Raw genomic sequence first — 15,863 nt, 5'->3', positions numbered from 1 at the left:
CCATTAATTACTTTCAAACTTGAGCAAATTACTTGAAGTTGGACAAGGAAGACAACTTAATGAGTTATGGTTGGGTATATTTGCATCAACATTATATTGTTATGGATCCTCCAACATGTGGTGCTTGTTTAGAATTTTTTGCTAGCCAATTTTTTTACTAAGCGGGAATACTGCTTGTGGATCCAAAATCCTTGAGACAAGTTTGTTCCATGAGTGTCCACCATACCTACCGTTCCAAGTAAATTTGCATGTGCCATCTCTAAATCTTCAAATAAACATCTATTTTGTGTGCCCTTACCGCTCATGAAGCGGCATGGGGTGGTCAGTATCTTCCATGCTAAGCGGGTTATTCTCACGGTGGGTGTTTATTCACTTGTCATTGCACGAGAGAGGTTGGTAATTGGTATGCCTTGTCCTGCAATCAAAATTAAAAAAAATAATGAAACAAACTCCCCCGGAAAGTTGATTGTTTGGAGAGCACCCGAGGATTTGGCTAGCCATGGATTTGTGTTTGAATGGTTGAGGGGGATTAAACTTTACCTTTCTGCTTGGGAACCGCCAATAATGTGTTTATCATGGAAGATATTGAGAATCCTCGATCGTGATGTTGATAGGAAAAGTACACATCTTAAAATGTATTCATCTCTATTTTAAGCAATGAGCTCTGGCACCTCTGCAAATCCATGCTTCCCTCTGTGAAGGGCTTATCTTTTACTTTTTCTGTTATTTTTTCTGAGTCAGTTTCTTATTCCAACCTATTCTCTAGTTGGAAAGCATCATGAGGTGGGGAAAGATCCAGACACATATGGCGATTCAAATATATTTGATCATGAATTATTATTGTTAATAATTATCTATACGATAAATGAGTTGGGAGGCGAAACATTAAGCCCCTATCTTTTCTGTGTTTGATGGATGTTATTTTTTCTAAAAATATGCTTTGAGTATTAGCAATCATAGAAGACTATATGATAATTGAGTATGTGGAGCTCTTACTTGGACTTTGTTGAAAATAATATGCATTCAAATTGTTTGGTGACTAAGAACATAGATTGTTAAGTTTCAAGAGAAGCCATTGTTTGAACCATAGCATGTGAATTGATTGCTACTTTATCATGATGAGTTTTATGAGAAATAGTTACTGTTATAATGCTAGGAAAAGTGATTGAAATTATCATTGATCAATTTTATGCACTATGCTAGCATTCACACTTCATAAGTTATTTCTTTTATCATTTACCTACCCAAGACGAGTAGGAAATAAGCTTGGGGATGCTCATACGTATCCAAGATATCTATAGTTTATGAAGTATTCATGCCATGTTTACAACAATTTTATATGGTTTTGGTATGATTTGAATGGAGCGAACCCGGACTGGTGATGTTTTCAGCAGAAGTACCATGGTGTTTTCTTTTGCGCAGAAATAAAAGTTCCCGAATTGACCCCAAAATTTTTGACATTTTTTTTGGAACAAAAGAGACTCTCGGAGCTTCGTGCGAGGACCAGAAGAGCCATGAGGTGATGACAAGGCACCTGGGTGGGCCCTAGGGGTGATGGTGCCCAAGTGCCTTATGGGCCCCTCATAACTCCTTTTCGTGTGATTCCAACACTGAAAATTCCTATAAATAGAGAAACCCCCATAAATAAAACTAGAACTTCCACACTGCTGTCGCCGCAAGCCTCTATACTGAAGTGATATCATCCGGAGCCCTGTTCGGTCACCCTGATGGAGGGGCAAATTATCACCGGAGGCCATCTTCATCATCCTGATGGTCTCCATGGTGAGGATGGAGTAGTTCACCCTCGAAGCTGAGGGTATGTAATAGTAGCTATGTGTTTGATCTCTCTCTCTCATGTTCTTGATTTGGCACGATCTTGATGTACCGCGAGCTTTGTTAGTATAGTTGGATCGTACGGAGTTTTCCCTGTCTATCTTGTTGTGATGAATCGAGTTTTTACCTTTCAGGTTTCACTATTATCGGATTGAATATTTTGGATTTGAGAACACTTGATGTATGTCTTGCATGCATATACCCGTGGTGATAATGGAGTGTTCTATTGATTCACTTGACATATGTTTTGGTATTCAAACTTGCAGATCATCATGACATTGGGGTAATCTATGCATAGGGGTTGATACACATTTTCGTCCTACTCTCTAATGTCTACTACACAATCTTATTCTTGTAGACATTGTTGGGCCTCCTAAGTGCAGAGGTTTGTAGGCCAGTAGAAAATTTCCCTCAAGTGGATGACCTAAGGTTTATCAATCCGTGGGAGGCGTAGGATGAAGATGGTCTCTCTCAAACAACCCTGCAACCAAATAACAAAGAGTCTCTTGTGTTCCCAACACACCTAATACAATGGTAAATTGTATAGGTGCACTAGTTCGGCGAAGAGATGGTGATACAAGTGCAATACGGATGGTAGATATAGGTTTTTGTAATATGAAAAATATAAAAACAGCAGGGTAACAAGTGGTAAAAGTGAGCGTAAACGGTATTACAATGCTAGGAAACAAGGCGTAGGGTTCATACTTTCACTAGTGCAAGTTCTTTCAACAATAATAACATAATTGGATCATATAACAATACCTTAACGTGCAACAAAGAGTCACTCCAAATTCACAAATAGCGGAGAACAAACGAAGAGATTATTGTAGGGTACGAAACCACCTCAAAGTTATTCTTTCTGATCGATCTATTCAAGAGTCCATAGTAAAATAACACGAAGCTATTCTTTCAGTTCAATCTATCCTAGAGTTCGTACTAGAATAACACCTTAAGACACAAATCAACCAAAACCCTAATGTCACCTAGATACTCCAATGTCACCTCAAGTATCCATGGGTACGATTATATGATAAGCATCACACAATCTCAGATTCATCTATTCAACCAACACAAAGAACTTCAAAGAGTGCCCCAAAGTTTCTACCAGAGAGTCAAGACGAAAACGTGTGCCAACCCCTATGCATAAGTTCACAAGGTCACGGAACTCACAAGTTGATCACCAAGACATACATCAAGTGGATCACGTGAATATCCCATTGTCACCACAGATAAGCACATGCTAGACATACATCAAGTGTTATCAAATCCTTAAAGACTCTATCCGGTAGGATAACTTCGAAGGGAAAACTCAAGCCATTACAAGAGAGTGGAGGGGGAGAAACATCATAAGATCCAACATAATAAAAAGCTCGCGATACATCAAAATCGTGCCAAATCAAGATCAGGAGAGAGAGAAAGATCAAACACATAGCTACTGGTACATACCCTCAGCCCCGAGGGTGAACTACTCCCTACTCGTCATGGAGAGCGCCGGGATGATAAAGGTGGCCACCGGAGAGTGATTCCCCCGTCCGGTAGGGTGCCGGAACGGGTCTAGATTGGTTTTCGGTGGCTACAGAGGCTTGCAGCGGCGGAACTCCTGATCTAGGTTTCTTTCTGGATTTTGGGTATATATAAGAGGTGTTGGAGTCGGGAACAAGTCAGTGGGGTCCCCGAGGCGGCCACGAGGCAGGGGGCGCGCCCAAGGGGTAGGGCGCGCCCCCCACCCTCGTGGGTGCCTCGGGACTCTTCTAGCCCATATCTGATACTTCATGGGCTTCTTCTAGTCCAGAAATTATCTCCGTGAATTTTCAGGTCAATTGGACTCCGTTTGGTTTTCCTTTTCTGCAATTCTCAAAAACAAGGAAAAGACAAAAACTGGCACTCGGCTCTAGGTTAATAGATTAGTCCCAAAAATCATATAAAATAGCATATAAATGCATATAAAACATCCAAGGTTGATAATATAATAGCATGGAACAATCAAAAATTATAGATACGTTGGAGACGTATCAAGCATCCCCAAGCTTAATTCCTGCTCGTCCTCGAGTAGGTAAATGATAAAAACAGAATTTTTGATGTGGAATGCTATCTAACATATTTATCTATGTAATTCTCTTTATTGTGGCAAGAATATTCAGATCCGAAAGATTCAAGGCAAAATTTTAATATTGACATAAAAATAATAATACTTCAAGCATACTAACAAAGCAATCATGTCTTCTCAAAATAACATGGCCAAAGAAAGCTATCCCTACAAAATTATATAGTATGGCTATACTCTATATTCGTCACACAAAATATTTAAATCATGCACAACCTCGATGACAAGCCAGGCAATTGTTTCATACTTTTGATGTCTCAAACTTTTTCAATCTTCACGCAATACATGAGCTTGAGCCATGGACATAGCACTATAGGTGGAATAGAATGGTGGTTGTGGAGAAGACAAAAAGGAGAAGATAGTCTCACATCAACTAGGCGTATCAACGGGCTACGGAGATGCCCATCAATAGATATCAATGTGAGTGAGTAGGAATTGCCATGCAATGGATGCAGTAGAGCTATAAGTGTATGAAAGCTCAAAAAGAAACTAAGTGGGTGTGCATCCAACTCGCTTGCTCACGAAGACCTAGGGCATTTTGAGGAAGCCCATCATTGGAATATACAAGCCAAGTTCTATAATGAAATATTCCCACTAGTATATGAAAGTGACAACATAGGAGACTCTCTATCATGAAGATCATGTGCCACTTTGAAGCACAAGTGTGGTAAAAGGATAGTAGCATTACCCCTTCTCTCTTTTTCTCTCATTTTTTGTTTTTTTGGCCTTCTCTTTTTTATGGCCTCTTTTTTCTCTTTGTTTTTATTTTTTCATCCGGAGCCTCATCCCAACTTGTGGGGGAATCATAGTCTCCATCGTCCTTTCCTCACATGTGACAGTGCTCTAATAATGATGGTTATCACACTTTTATTTACTTAGAACTCAAGAATTACAACTCGATACTTAGAAAAAAATATGAGTCTATGTGAATGCCTTCGGCGGTGTATCAGGATGTGCAATGAATCAAGAGTGACATGTATGAAAGAATTATGAATGGTGGCTTTGCCACAAATACGATGTCAACTACATGATCATGCAAAGCAATATGACAATGATGAAGTGTGTCATAATAAACGGAACGGTGGAAAGTTGCATGGCAATATATCTCGGAATGGCTATGGAAATGCCATAATAGGTAGGTATGGTGGCTGTTTTGAGGAAGGTAATGGTGGGTGTATGGTATCGGCGAAACTTGCGCGTCACAAGAGAGGCTAGCAATGGTGGAAGGGTGAGAGTGCGTATAATCCATGGACTCAACATTAGTCATAAAGAACTCACATACTTATTGCAAAAATCTATTAGTTATCAAAACGAAGTACTATGTGCATGCTCCTAGGGGGATAGATTGGTAGGAAAATACCATCGCTCGTCCCCGACTGCCACTCATAAGTAAGACAATCAATAAATAAATCATGCTCCGACTTCATCACATAACGGTTCACCATACGTGCATGCTACGGGAATCACAAAATTTAACACAAGTATCTCTCAAATTCACAACTACTCAACTAGCATGACTCTAATATCATCATCTTCATATCTCAAAACAATCATCAAGTATCAAACTTCTCATAGTATTCAATGCACTCTATATGAAAGTTTTTATTATACACATCTTGAATGCCCATCATAGTAGGACTAATTTTATAACCCAAGCAAATTACCATGCTATTCTAAAGACTATCAAAATAATATAAGTTAAGCATGAGAGTTCATCTATTTCTTCAAAATAAAACCACCGACGTGCTCTAAAAAGATATAAGTGAAGCACTAGAGCAAATGACAAACTACTCCAAAAGATATAAGTGAAGATCAATGAGTAGTCGAATAATTATGCAACTATGTGAAGACTCTATAACATTTAAGAATTTCAGATCTTGGTATTTTATTCAAACAGCAAGCAAAACAAAAGAAAATAAAATGACATCCAGGCAAAACACATATCAAGTGGTGAATAAAAATATAGCTCCAAGTAAAGTTACCGATGAACGAAGACAAAAGAGGGGATGCCATCCGGGGCATCCCCAAGCTTAGGCTCTTGGTTGTCCTTGAATATTACCTTGGGTTGCCTTGGTCATCCCCAAGCTTAGGCTATTGCCACTCATTACTCCGTAGTCCATCGAATCTTTACCCAACACTTGAAAACTTCACAACACAAAACTCAACAGAAAATCTCATGAGCTCCGTTAGTATAAGAAAAAAATTTACCATTTTTGGTACTGTTGTGGACTCATTCTAAATTAATATTGGTGTAATATCTACTATATTCCAACTTCTCTATGGTTAATACCCTCTGATACTACTCATAGATTCATCAAAATAAGCAAACAACACATAGAAAACAGAATCTGTCAAAAATAGAACAGATTATAGTAATCTGTAGGTTTCGAATACTTATGTAACTCTACAAATCCTGATAAATTAGTAAGTCCTAGGAAATTTGTATATTTATCTATTGCAGTTGGAATTTGTATTTTATCGCTCTCTGGTAAAAAATTAAAATTATTTTCGTCAGCGCATACTTTCTGTTTTTTACAGCAAGATCAAATAACACCCAAGAAGATCCTAAAGGCTTTACTTAGCACAAACACTAATTGAAACATAAAAACACAATCATAACATAGGATAGATTATTTATTTATTACTAAACAGGAAAAAAGCAAGGAACAAAAATAAAATTGGGTTGCCTCCCAACAAGCGCTATCGTTTAACGCCCCTAGCTAGGCATGATGATTTCAATGATGCTCACATAGAAGATAATAATTGAAACATAAAGAGAGCATAATTAAGAATATAACTAGCACATTTAAGCCTAACCCACTTCCTATGCATAGGGATTTTGTGAGCAAACAACTTGTGGAAACAAGAATCAACTTGCATAGGAAGGTAAAACAAGCAAATCTTCAAGATTTTCAACACATAGAGAGGAAACTTGATATTATTGCAACTCCTACAAGCATATATTCCCCCCCCCCCTCATAATAATTTTCAGTAGCATCATGAATGAATTCAACAATATAACTATCACATAAAGCACTATTTTCATGATGCAGGAGTATAGAATTTTTATTACTCTCCACATAAGCAAATTCCTTCGCATGAATAGTAGTGGGAGCAAACTCAACAAAATAACTATCATGTGAGGCACAATCCAATTGAAAGTTAAAATCATGATGACAAGTTTCATGTATATCATTATTCTTTATAGCATACATGTCATCACAATAATCATCATAGATAGGAGGGATTCTTTCATCATAATAAATTTGCTCATCAAAACTTGGGAGACTAAAAATAGCATCTTCAATAAACATACCATCCCCAAGCTTGGGACAAACATTAATTGCAGCAAATAAATTTTCAAACATGTCATTCTCATCAAACACAGCATCCCCAAGCTTGGGCCTTTTCATATCATAAGCATAATCACTCTCATCATTAATAGTATGGATAGCACCAATAGTATAGCAATTATCATCATCACAATGAGTAATAGGAGCAACATCATTTGGGAGGGATACCTTTTTTACCTTTGCTTCTACGTCTTTTATTTTTCTTCTTCACATCATGTGTGGGTTTAACCCTCTTTGTGGAGCTCCTTATTAATGAGATTGGTTGGATAGAAGGCTCCTCATCGTTACTTGATTCATCATAAGAAAAAATAGGAGGATATTGGGAAATCTCTCCCCTTTCATTAGTATTCTCTTCATCTTATAATTGTTTTATTGACTTTATGTAATTGGTAATATAAGGATTTTCAGTGCAATTCACCGCACAATATATATAAATTTCCTCTAGACCAAAATCAAGAACTTTATCAAGGGCAAATTCTGGAATATCCTTAGTTATACGTTTCGTTTCTTCATAACCCAGAAGCAAACTAAGTTCATTATGATGCGCAAGGGAAATGAAGTCATCACAATTTTTGGACATGATTCGATCATGAAACAATTTGCATTGGATATTCAAATGACCACGTTCATTGCAAAGTTCACAAGGATGGCTAAGAAAATTTAAATTTTCAGCACAAACATCTAGCCTTTCTTGCAACCATTTAGTTTCTAAATACTTATGCCTCTTGCAAAATCCATCTTCCCTATTTGGTGTGTACTTGCAAACCCTATGCACTCCACAAAAATTGACATGCTTATAAGATACATTTTCATCATGACTAGTGCAATCATCATTAGTACTATGGATATTCGAAGAGTTCGTACTAACAACATTGCAATCATGCTCATCATTCAAAGATTTGGTGCCAAATATTTTAATGCATTCTTCTTCTAGCATTTTGGCACAATTACCGAAATCCTTATTTTCATGAAAGGTATTAAAAAGATGAAGCATATGAGGTACCCTCAATTCCATTTTTTTGTAATTTTCTTTTATAGACTAAACTAGTGATAAAACAAGAAACAAAAAGATTCGATTGCAAGATCTAACGATATACCTTCAAGCGCTAACCTCCTCAGCAATGGCGCCAGAAAAGAGCTTGATGTCTACTACACAACCTTCTTCTTGTAGACATTGTTGGGCCTCCAAGTGCAGAGGTTTGTAGGACAGTAGCAAATTTTCCTCAAGTGGATGACCTAAGGTTTATCAATCCATGGGAGGCATAGGAGGAAGATGGTCTCTCTCAAACAACCCTGCAACCAAATAACAAAGAGTATCTTGTGTCCCCAACACACCCAATACAATGATAAATTGTATAGGTGCACTAGTTCGGCGAAGAGATGGTGATACAAGTGCAATATGGATGGTAGATATAGGTTTTTGTAATCTGAAAATATAAAAACAGCAAGGTAACAAATGGTAAAACTGAGCGTAAATGGTATTGCAATGCTAGGAAACAAGGCCTAGGGTTCATACTTTCACTAGTGCAAGTTCTCTCAACAATAATAACATAATTGGATCATATAACAATCCCTCAATGTGCAACAAAGAGTCACTCCAAAGTCACTAATAGCGGAGAGCAAACGAAGAGATTATTGTATGGTACGAAACCACCTCAAAGTTATTCTTTCTGATCGATCTATTCAAGAGTCCGTAGTAAAATAACACAAAGATATTCTTTCCGTTCAATCTATCCTAGAGTTCGTACTAGAATAACACCTTAAGATACAAATCAACCAAAACCCAAATGTCACCTAGATACTCCAATGTCACCTCAAGTATCTGTGGGTATGATTATACGATAAGCATCACACAATCTCATATTCATCTATTCAACCAACACAAAGAACTTCAAAGAGTGCCCCAAAGTTTCTACCGAAGAGTCAAGACAAAAACGTGTGCTAACCCCTATGCATAAGTTCACAAGGTCACAGAACTCGCAAGTTGATCACCAAAACATACATCAAGTGGATCATGTGAATATCCCATTGTCACCACAGATAAGCACATGCAGGACATACATCAAGTGTTCTCAAATCCTTAAAGACTCAATTCGATAGGATAACTTCAAAGGGAAAACTCAATCCATTACAAGAGTGGAGGAAGGAAACATCATAAGATCCAACTATAATAGCAAAGCTCGCGATACATCAAGATCGTCCCAAATCAAGAACACGAGAGAGAGAGAGATCAAACACATAGCTACTGGTACATACCCTCAGCCCCGAGGGTGAACTACTCCTCCTCGTCATGGAGAGTGCCGGGATGATGAAGGTGGCCATCAGAGAGGGATCCCCCCCCTCCGGCAGGGTGCCAGAATGGGTCTAGATTGGTTTTCGGTGGCTATAGAGGCTTGCGTTGGCGGAACTCCCAATCTAGGTTTATTTCTGGAAGTTTGGGTATATATAAGAGGTGTTGGAGTCGGGAACAAGTCAGGGGGGTCCCCGAGGCGGCCACAAGGTAGCGAGGTGCGCCCAGGGGGGGTATGGTGCGCCCCCACCCTCGTGGGTGCCTCAGGACTCTTCTGGCCTATCCCGGTACTCCGTGGGCTTCTTCTCGTCCAAAAATTATCTCCGTGAATTTTCAGGTCAAATGGACTCCGTTTGTTTTTCCTTTTCTGCAATACTCAAAAACAAGGAAAAAATAGAAACTGGCACTAGGCTCTAGGTTAATAGGTTAGTCCCAAAAATCATATAAAATAGCATATAAATGCATATAAAACATCCAAGGTTGATAATATAATAGCATGGAACAATGAAAAATTATAGATACGTTGGAGACGTATCACTCTCTCCGGTAGAAACTTTGAGGCAGTCTTTGAAATTCTTTGTGTTGGATTCAATATTATGAATCTGAAGTTGTTTGATGCATATCAAATAATCAACTGACGGATACTTTTGGTGACATTGGAGTATCTAGCTGACATTAGAGTTGGTTGATGCGGATCATATGGTGTTATTTTAGTATGAACTCTTGGGCTATTTGTGACACTTATAGGGATGGCTCAATAGACTGATTGGAAAAGATAACTTTGAGGTGGTTTCATACCCTACAGTCGTTTCATCTTATGTTCTCTGCTAGATAAGTACTTTGGAATGATTATTTGTCGCATGTTGAGGGATTGTTATATGATTCAATTATGTTAGCATTGTTGAGAGATTGCACTAGTGGAAGTATGAACCCTAGGCCTTGTTTTCAAGCATTGCAATACCGTTCGTGCTCACTTTTGTCACTTTCTACCTTGCTATTTTTTATTATATCAGATTACAAAAACATATTTCTACAATCCATACTACACTTGTATCACCATCTTTGCGCCGAACAAGTGCACCTATACAATTTGCCATTGTATTACGTGTGTTGGGGACCCACGAGATTTCTTGTATTTGATTGTAGGGTTGTTTGAGAGAGATCATTTTCATCCTACGCCTCCCACGGATTGATAAACCTTAGGTCATCCACTTGAGGGGGAGTTGCTACTGTCCTACGAAACTCACTCTTGGAGGTCCAATAGAGAGTACAAGAAGTAAAGTTGCATCATAGACATCACGCATCGAGGTGGAGGTGAACGCATCATGGGCGTCGTTTGACACAAACATGGTGCAGCATATCCGCCGTGAGGGGCAGCGGGCGTGGGAGAAGGTCACAACCCTCGCGGCGGTGGGTGTTGGCGAGGCGGAGGTCGCATTCGTTGATGTCTTATATAGTGCACCAGTTTTGGTGCCGCAACCGTGTCGTGGTAGATGTCGTCGGCTCCTCCCAATATGGATCCATCTTCGATCTCACGTACACCGACACCATTAGGGTTCTCGACACCGATGAGAAAGAGTATGGCATGGGAGAAGACTGTGCCTTGAGTCCCGTGAGCTGGTTCATGTCCCATGTCGTACTCTACCTCACCGCAACCAGGCCAACACTCTGAGGGGGGCCAGTTGGCTGCCGGACATGGGATCAGCGAAGGCAGACAACCTCTGCTTAATTTTAGGTTTACTTTGCATGCAATATTATCGATTTGAGGTTTCTAATTTAAGGAATCCGGGTGTAGGAATCGATTATTTGAGGCGTGACCGTTCACTATCTGTGGACGCGCGCGAGCGTTGAAGGGGTGGGATTTGCCAAGTCCGACTGTAGATGCTCTAACTCACATGCTCCTAGTAGGGTGGGGGTGGTAGGAGTTCACCATCGCGCACTGATATGTCTCTAACGTATCTATAATTTATGAAGTATCCATGCCATGTTTACAACAATTTTATATGTTTTTGCTATGATTATATTAGAACTAACTCGGACTGATGCTGCTTTTAGCAGAACTACCGTGGTGTTGTTTTTGTGCAGGAATAAAAGTTCTCGGAATGGGCTGAAAATTTACGGTGATTTTTTATGGACCAGAAGAGACCCCCGAAGCACCGAAGCTGGACCAGAAGAGTCCCGAGGAGCCCACAAGCCCTCAGGCCGCGCTTGGGGGTAGGGTGCACCCCCGGCTTGTGGACTCCTTGGGAACCCCCTGACTTGTTACCGACGCCAAAAATTCCTATAAATATAGAAACCTCCGAAAAGAAACCTAGATCGGAAGTTCCACCGCCGCAAACCTCTGTAGCCATGAAAAACCAATTGAGTGCCCGTTTCGGCACCCTGCCGGAGGGGGAAACCATCACCGGAGGCCATCTTCATCATCCTGGCGACCACCATGATGAGGAGGGAGTATTTCACCCTCGGGGCTGAGGGTATGGACCAGTAATTATGTGTTTGATCTCTCTCTCTCTCTTGTGTTCTAGATTTGGCACGATCTTGATGTACCACGAGCTTTGTTACTATAGTTGGATCATATGGTGTTTCTCCCCCTCTATCTTCTTGTGATGAATTGAGTCTTGCTCGTTGCGGTCTCGTTATGTTGGATTGAGTATTGGATTTGAGAACAATTGATGTATGTCTTGCGATGGGATATCTGTGGTGACAATGGGATGTTCTATTGTTTCACTTGATGTATGTTTTGGCACTCAACTCGCCGATTCCCGAGGTGAGATTGGGGTAATCTATGCATAGGGGTTGATGCACGTTTTTGTCCTACGTTCTCCAATAGAAACTTTGGAGTGATTGTTTGTTGCATGTTAAGGGTTTGTTATATGATTCAATTATGTTATCATTGTTGAGAGAATTTACATTAGTTAAAGTATGAACCCTAGGCCTTGTTTTCAAGCATTGCAATACCATTTTTGCTCACTTTTGTTACTAGTTACCTTTCTGTTTTTATATTTTCAGATTACAAAAACCTATATCTACCATCCATATTACAGTTGTATCACCATCTCTTCGCCGAACTAGTGCACTTCTACAATTTACCATTGTATTGGGTGCGTTGGGGACACAAGAGACTCTTTTTTATTTGGTTGCAGGGTTGTTTGAGAGAGACCATCTTCATCCTACGCCTCCCACGGATTGATAAACCTTAGGTCATCCACTTGAGGGAAATTTTCTACTGTGCTACAGAAGTCTGCACTTGGAGGCCCAACAACGTCTACAAAAAGAAAGATTGCGTAGTAGACATCAAGCTCTTTTCTTGCGCCATTGCCGAGGAGGTGAGTGCTTGAAGTTATATCTTTAGATCTTGCAATTGAATCTTTTAGTTTCGTGTTTATCACTAGTTTAGTCTATAGAATAAAACTACAAAAAATGGAATTGAGGTTGCGTCATATGATTCATCTTTTTAATGTCGTTCGTGAAAATGTTGGAAAGGAAAATTGTGCCCAAGTGTTAGAGGAAGAAGTCAATAAAATGTTTGGCACTAAATATTTGAATGATGAGCATGATTGCAACGTTGTTAGTATGAATTCTTTGAATATCCATGATGCTAATGATATGCAAAGCCATAAGCTTGGGGATGCAATGTTTTATGAAGATGATATTTGTCCCCCAAGTTTTGATGATAAAATTTCTTACGATGATAGCATGCATCCTATTTACGATGATTATATTGATGAAAGTGGATTTGGAGAGGCCATGAATTTATTTAATGATGATTCCACTATTTCGGAAGAGGTTCCAATTGATTATGAGAACAAAGTTGCTATATATGATGATTATTGTGATGAAATCTATGCTATAAAGAATAGTCATACAAAGAAACTTGTCATCGTTATTTTAATTTTCAATTTGATTATGCCTCACATGATAGTTATTTTGTTAAGTTTGCTCCCACTACTATCCATGAGAATAAATTTGCTTATGTGGTGAGTAATAAAAAATTTATGCATGTGATCATGAAAAGAGTGCTTTATGGGATAGTTATATTGTTGAATTAATTCATGATGCCACTGAAAATTACTATGAGATAGGAACATATGCTTTTACATATCGCAATAATATCAAGTTTCCTCTCTATGTATTGAAAGTTTTCAAGTCCTGCTTGTTTTGCCTTCCTATGCAAGTTGATTCTTCTTCCCATAAGTTGTTTGATCACAAAATCCCTATGCATAAGAAGTGGGTAAGGCTCAAATGTGCTAGTCATATGCTTCATGATGCTCCCTTTATGATTCAATTCCTATCTTTCATGTGAGCATCATTCAAATCATCATGCCTAGCTAAAAAGGCATTAAAGAAAAGCGCTTGTTGGGAGACAACCCAATATTTGTACCTACTGTTTTCGGTGTGTTCACATGATTATGCTACTGTAGAATCATGTTTTATAGCTTCTGTTTCAATAAAGTTCCAAGTAAGAGCTTTGGGATGGTCTATGGTGATAGTTGATTTGATCTTGCTGAAAAACAGAAACTTTTGCGCTCATTGCCATAATTTTAAAAATTCACAGAAGCGTGATTTTGATCTGACTATTTTACACAAGATTTCTATACAAATTGCCTAGACTGTCCTAATTTTCCAGAATTTTTGGAGTTACAGAAGTATAAAAAGTTTCCAGATTACTACAAATTGTTCTATTTTTTACAGATTCTGTTGTCATTGTGTTGTTTGCTTGTTTTGATGAATCTATGGTGGTATCAGAGGGTATTGATACGTCTTCAACGTATCTATAATTTTTGATTGTTCCATGCTATTATATTATCTGTTTTGTATGTTTAATGGGCTTTAGTATGCTCTTTTATATTATTTTTGGGACTAACCTATTAACACGAGGCCCAGTGCCAGTCTCTGTTTTTTTGCCTATTTTAGAGTTTCGCAAAAAATGAATACCAAACGGAGTCCAAACGGAATGAAACCTTCGCGATGATCTTTGTTGGACCAAAAGCAATCCAGAAGACTTGGAGTAGAAGTCTGGAACTCCACGAGGCGGCCACAAGGCAGGAGGGTGCGCCCAGGGGGGTAGGCGCGCCCCCACCCTCGTGGGCCCCTCGTAGCTCCATCGACATACTTCTTCCGCCTATATATACTCTTATACCCTAGAAACATCACAAAGAGCCATGAAACCACTTTTCCACCGCCGCAACCTTTTGTACCTATGAGATCCCATCTTGGGGCCTTTTTCGGTGACTGCCGGAGGGGGAATCAATCACGGAGGGCTTCGACATCAACACCATAGCCTCTCCGATGAAGCGTGAGTAGTTTACCACAGACCTTCGGGTCCATAGTTATTAGCTAGATGGCTTCTTCTCTCTCTTTGATTCTCAGTACAAAGTTCTCCTTGATGTTCTTGGAGATCTATTCGATGTAATACTCTTTTGCGGTGTGTTTGCTGAGATCCGATGAATTGTGGGTTTATGAACAAGATTATCTATGAATATTATTTGGTTCTTCTCTATATTATTATATGCATGATTTGATATCTTTGCAAGTGTCTTCGAATTATCGGTTTAGTTTGGCCTACTAGATTGATCTTTCTTGCAATGGGAGAAGTGCTTAGATTTAGGTTCAATCTTGCAGTGTCCTTTCCCAGTGAAGTAGGGGCAGCAAGGCACGTACTGTATTGTTGCCATCAAGGATAAAAAGATGGGGATTATATCATATTGCTTGAGTTTATCCCTCTACATCATGTCATCTTGCTTAATGTATTACTCTTTTCTTATGACTTAATACTCTAGATGCATGCTGGATAGCGGTCAATGTGTGGAGTAATAGTAGTTGATGCAGAATCATTTCGATATACTTGACACGGACGTGATGCCTATATTCATGATCGTTGCCTTAGATATCTTCATAACTATGCGCTTTTTTATCAATTGCTCGGCGGTAATTTGTTCACCCATCGTAATACATGCTATCTTGAGAGAAGCCACTAGTGAAACCTATGACCCCGGGTCTCTTTCTTATTATATTGCATCTCTTTATTTACATTGCATCTCGTTTACTATATTGCAATCTTCACTTTCCAATCTATACAACAAAAATACCAAAAATATTTACTTTACTATCTTTATTAAATCTCACTTTTGCGAGTGACCGTGAAGGGATTGACAACCCCTTTATCGCGTTGGTTGCAAGGTTCTTGATTGTTTGTGCAGGTACTAGGTGACTTGTGCGTTGTCTCCTACTGGATTGATACCTTGGTTCTCAAAACTGAGGGAAATACTTACGCTACTTTGCT

The sequence above is a fragment of the Triticum dicoccoides genome, chromosome 4A (genome assembly GCF_002162155.2).
Source record: "Triticum dicoccoides isolate Atlit2015 ecotype Zavitan chromosome 4A, WEW_v2.0, whole genome shotgun sequence".
Lineage (NCBI taxonomy): Eukaryota > Viridiplantae > Streptophyta > Magnoliopsida > Poales > Poaceae > Triticum > Triticum dicoccoides.
This window is presented reverse-complemented; position numbering follows the sequence as displayed.